The sequence below is a fragment of the Triticum dicoccoides genome, chromosome 4A (assembly GCF_002162155.2).
Source record: "Triticum dicoccoides isolate Atlit2015 ecotype Zavitan chromosome 4A, WEW_v2.0, whole genome shotgun sequence".
Lineage (NCBI taxonomy): Eukaryota > Viridiplantae > Streptophyta > Magnoliopsida > Poales > Poaceae > Triticum > Triticum dicoccoides.
Genome location: NC_041386.1, coordinates 168,977,942 through 168,983,477, shown reverse-complemented (window position 1 = coordinate 168,983,477; position 5,536 = coordinate 168,977,942).

Below are 5,536 nucleotides of genomic sequence, written 5' to 3'. Positions count from 1 at the left end.
GGGGTGCCGTCGTAGCGAGGAGGCGGATCTGGCTTGAACTTGCCCGGCCAGGCGACGCTACGCAGCTCGGGTGTGAAGACGCGACAGCCAGCTGTGGTCACCGGGACCCGCCTTAGGGGTGGAGCTTGGTCTTGATGGGGTCCGCGCCCTGCCGCTACAGGTGGTGCGCGGGCTTGCTGCAGCAGCCGGTCCTGGCGTAGTGGTGCGAGGAGCGGCGAAGCGTTTTCTTGCGGTCGAGGGACCTCTTGACAGCTTCTTTCTTCACGTGTGGGCGCGAGACGTGGCGGGTCACGTCGCGGAGCCGCGCGTCTTGGCGCCAGGGCGCCTTCTTGGGGCTGAGGTGGTGGAGGTGCTCCGTGAGCTACATCGCCCGTAGCTAGCGGAGGGCGAAGCAGAGAGAGGGACAACGCTGGGGAGCCCCCTGCGGTGCGAACAAGCTCGGTGATGCGGTCGAGCCAGTCCTCGTAGAGGTCATCGGCCAGACGGTAGCGCAGGAGCTCGTGCGCCATGAGGAGCACGGCACATGCGTCCATGGGAGGACGACGTGCATGGGAAGAAGAACCGGCCGGGGTCAGCGATGGAGTGGCGGTGCGGCCGTCCCGCGGCACCGAGGGATGCAGCGAGGATGCTAGCTACTTGTTCCCCGCCGGCCTGGTGGCGGCGTTGGCGGTAGGTGATGGGGAACGACGAAGTGGCCCGCCGAAGGGAGCCGTTTAACCAAAATGGGCGGCGAGGGCAGCCCGGCTCTCAGCACGAGCACGACGCCGTCTGCCATGGAGACGGCGAAGCAACGGAGCGCGTAGCGACGGAAGGAAGCTTCGGCTCACCCCCACTTGGCGCGCCAAAAGTCAGATCATGGGTTCCGTCAAACCCTTGAGGTTCGAACACTCGGGTGCGCGCGAAGGTTTTCTCCCTATCGATCCACGCCCTAGCTCTCTGAGATCTTGCGAACGAACCCCACGAACTCACAACACAGAAAGACTCAAGATTTATACTGGTTCAGGGCACCGTTGTGGTGTAATACCCTACTCCAGTGTGGTGGTGGTGGATTGCCTCTTGGGCTGATGATGAACAACACAAGGGGAAGAACAACCTCTTGAGGTTGAGGTGTTCTTGTGCTTAATGAACTTGTGTGGGTGAGATGATCTTGGATCCGCTCTCGACTTGTGATGAGGTTGATCCTCTCTTCTCTCTGTGGTGGCTAGTTCTACTTATATAGGCCCTGGTCCTCTCCCCAAATATTGAGCGGGAAGGGAGCAACAATGACCAATTCGAAAGGGGACAACTAGTACAAGTTATCCTGACAAAAGGTGGTCTTCGCCTGCCAAAGGTTCTGTTGATGACGCCGTCTTGGGCTCCATGGTGACCTCCGTCCTGCCATCCTTCTGGTCTTGGTCTCGTTGCACCAGTATGGAAACCTTTGCTTGATGCCTCGGTACTCCGCGCCTGTGCTTGCCCCCTTTGCACCAAAGAGGAAACGAGGACACTGCACGCTGGCACCCGCCTGATCTCGATCGTCATGGCTCACATCACGAGGACCTCGCGAGGTTTGCCCTGCCTTGATCTCTCCGCCCCTTGCGAGCCTGCATGGCGTGGCCGCTCCTGAGGAGGTCTTGCATCGTCCGCCTCGCAAGGCTTGGCCCCTCGTGAGGGTCTTGTATGCCTTGTCGATGAAGATGGGTCGTACAGACTTGCTAGCCCAGCCACGTCGTGGGCCGCAGGCAGGCAAGTCTGGGAACCCCCATTCCCAGAATGCCGACAGAAAGTATACCACTCAAAATATTATTTATCTGTGTTTCAAAACTCGAGTTCTGGCACCTCTGCAAATCCCTGCTTCCCTCTGCGAAGGGCCTATCTATTTACTTTTATGTTGAGTCATCATCCTCTTATTAAGAAGCACCAGTTGGAGAGGACCGCTGTCATTCGCATGCATTGCTATTAATTTATATTGAGTATGACTGTGACTGGATCTCTTTTACCTTAAATTACAATGTCTAGTCAGTCCTTGATCTTCAGGGGTGCTCTCCATTTATGTTTTGCGGTCTCAGAAAGGGCTAGTGAGATACCATCTTGTTATATCATGTTATGATTGTTTTGGGAAAGTGTTGTCATCCGAGATTTATTATTATTGCTCGCTAGTTGATTACGCCATTGATATGAGTAAACATGAGACCTAAATGTTATTGTGAATATGGTTAGTTCATAATCTTTGATGAAAACTTGAATGCTGGCTTTACATATTTGCAACAACAAGATCAAACAGAGTTTGTAAAAGATTTTCTTTATCACTTTCAGTTTATCAACTGAATTGCTTGAGGACAAGCAAAGGTTTAAGCTTGGGGGAGTTGATACGTCTCCAATGTATCTACTTTTCCAAACACTTTTGACCTTATTTTGGACTCTAACTTGCATCATTTGAATGAACTAATGCGGACTGACGCTGTTTTCAGCAAAAATTGCCATGGTGTTATTTTTGTGCAGAAATAAAAGTTCTCGGAATGACCTGAAAATTCATGGAGACACGTTTTGGAATTAATAAAAAATACAGGTGAAAGAATCAGCATCAGGGGGCCCACACCCTGTCCACGAGGGTGCAGGGCGCGCCCCCTGCCTCGTGGGCCCCCTGAGACTCCACCGACGTCAACTTCAACTCTATATATTCACGTTCGTGGAGAAAAAACCCAGAGAGAAGGATTCATGACGTTTTACGATATGGAGCCACCGCCAAGCCCTAATCTTCATCGGGAGGGCTGATCTGGAGTTCGTTCGGGGCTCCGGAGAGGGGAATCGATCACCATCGTCATCATCAACCTTCCTCCATCACCAATTTCATGATGCTCTCCGTCGTGCGTGAGTAATTCCATCATAGGCTTGCTGGACGGTGATGGGTTGGATGAGATTTACCATGTAATCGAGTTAGTTTTGTTAGGGTTTGATCCCTAGTATCCATTATGTTCTAAGATTGATGTTGCTATGACTTTTCTATGCTTAATGCTTGTCACTAGGTCCCGACTGCCATGATTTCAGATCTGAACCTATTATGTTTTCATGAATATATGTGAGTTCTCGATCCTATCTTGCAAGTCAATAGTCACCTACTATGTGTTATGATTCCGTAACCCTGAAGTGACAATAATCGGGACCACTCCCAGTTATGACCGTAGTTTGAGGAGTTCATGTATTCACTAAGTGTTAATGCTTTGGTCCGGTACTCTATTAAAGGGAGGCCTTAATATCCATTAGTTTCCAATAGGACCCCGCTGCCACGGGAGGGTAGGACAAAAGATGTCATGCAAGTTCTTTTCCATAAGCACGTATGACTATATTCGGATTACATGCCTACATTACATTGATGAACTGGAGCTAGTTCTGTGTCACCCTATGTTATAACTGTTGCATGAGGAATCGCATCCGACATAATTATCCATCATTGATCCATTGCCTACGATCTTTTCACATATTGATCTTTGCTTAGTTACTTTTCCGTTGCCACTGTTACAATTGCTACAAAACTACTACTATTACTTTTGCCACCGTTACCGTTACTTCCATACTACTTTGCTACTAAATACTTTGTTGTAGATATTATGTCTTTCAGGTGTGGTTGAATTAACAACTCAACCGCTAATACTTGAGAATATTCTTTGGCTCCCCTTGTGTTGAATCAATAAATTTGGGTTGAATACTCTACCCTCGAAAATTGTTGTGATCCCCTATACTTGTGGGTTATCAAGAATCTGCCTCCACGGGCCAGCAGACTCTGGAGCCGCCCATCCCCGTCGCACCCGCAGGGGGATCGGAGGCTCCAGAGCCCCCAGCTTCCCTCATTGATGTGGCGACGCCAGCCCACACGCCGGTGCCGCCTCCTCCCCAGGACCTTGTGTTGGCGGACTGCGGCCCCCTTGTCCGGCCCGGGGCTCTGGAGGAAGACTACACCGCCCTGGACCAGCTCCGGACCAATCTCCAAGACACCGACCGGTCCATGGTGAGGGAGCGTGTGGGGTTGTTCTCGGGGTGGCTCCACGCCAATACGTCCACTAGGATGGCCTGGAGCCGGGTCGAGGCCTCTGCTGCGGAGAGCAAGAAGGAGGCCAGTGAAGCCAAGATGGCTCGTGACGCGGTGCTGACCAATGCGGCATCCGCCAAGGAGCGCCGCAGCAGGGCGGAGGTGAGCTGAAGACTCTTCAAGAGGAGCAGATTGCCCACAGCCAACAGCTTCAGCAACGAGAGGAGGAGCTCAAGGTCCGTGAAGCGACGCTTGTCGATCACGACACAAAGCTGGTCCAGGAGGCCGCCGACCAAGCCGTGGAGCGGGACCGCCTAGGCCAGCTGAAGGAGGAGGTGGACAAGGCCCATACGTCCCATCCCAGCATGTCTCTGAGGTGATGACCAGGCTGGAGGCCAGGGAGAAGACCCCTGATGCCACCGAGAAAACAACGGCCATGGAGAGCGAGGCCTTCCTCTTCCCCGAGGTCAGGTCCCGCAAGGCGCTGTGCTCCATGTATGGGGGAGGATATGAAGTGTCGATGGCGACTCCAGAGGGCGGCCTTGCTAGGCTTCTCCTTGAGCTTACCAAGGCGCTTGAAGGTGTCGCCGCCGGAGTGGACTCCATGGTGGAGGGGGAGTGCCGCGCGCTTTTTACCGCGTCTGTGATATGCGTCTTCAGCCACCTCCACCTCCGGGACCCAGGCTTTGACCTCAGCACTCTGATCAAACCGGTGGCTCCTGAGTCCCACACCTCTGGTGCTGAAGCCGTGAAGGAGTAGGTAGAAGCCATGTTGGGGATGTTCCTATGCGTCCCCGACCCCGAGACTGCGGTGGCAGCGGCCGGTGGCGGCGAAGATGGAGGTAGCGTCATCAACGACGGACAAGGCGAGCGGCGGCAGCGGCCAAGGCAACGGTGGTGCTTCTTCCTAGTTTGGCCCTGCAACATTCATCGTGCCTCGCGGAGGCATGAGAACTTCTTCTTAAACTTGTGGAACACTATGTTTTGTAATAACTTGCTGGAACTCCATGATTTCCTTTTTGTGCTCAATTTCCTTCTTGTTTGCCTTAGTGTTCAGCGTCGACAGGGCCCGACCCGCGCATACCTCAGCCGCCGTTGCGGTGTCAATATCACCAGGACGAGACCAAGGGGTGAGGGGCTACATGACCAGTGTGGCCCCTAAGTCGCGATGCTCATGGGTCCCCCTTGACGTACGAACAACCCTCATGAGGGAAACGCGAGCAGCGTCTTGATGCGGCTTGAAGCCACGTCAGTATTTCCCCAAAGAGGAAGGGATGATGCAGCACAACAGCGGTAGGTACTTCCCTGAGTGATAAAACCAAGGTTATCGAACCAGTAGGAGAACCAAGCAACACTACGTAAACAACACCTGCACACAAATAACAAATACTCTTAACCCGACATGTAAAAGGGGTTGTCAATCCCTTTCAGGTAGTGGCGCCAGAAATTGGCAAACGGACGTGATAAAAATGTGATAGATTGGATCGCAGGAATGCGAGGTAAAATAAATAAGAATAAATTGCAGAAAGG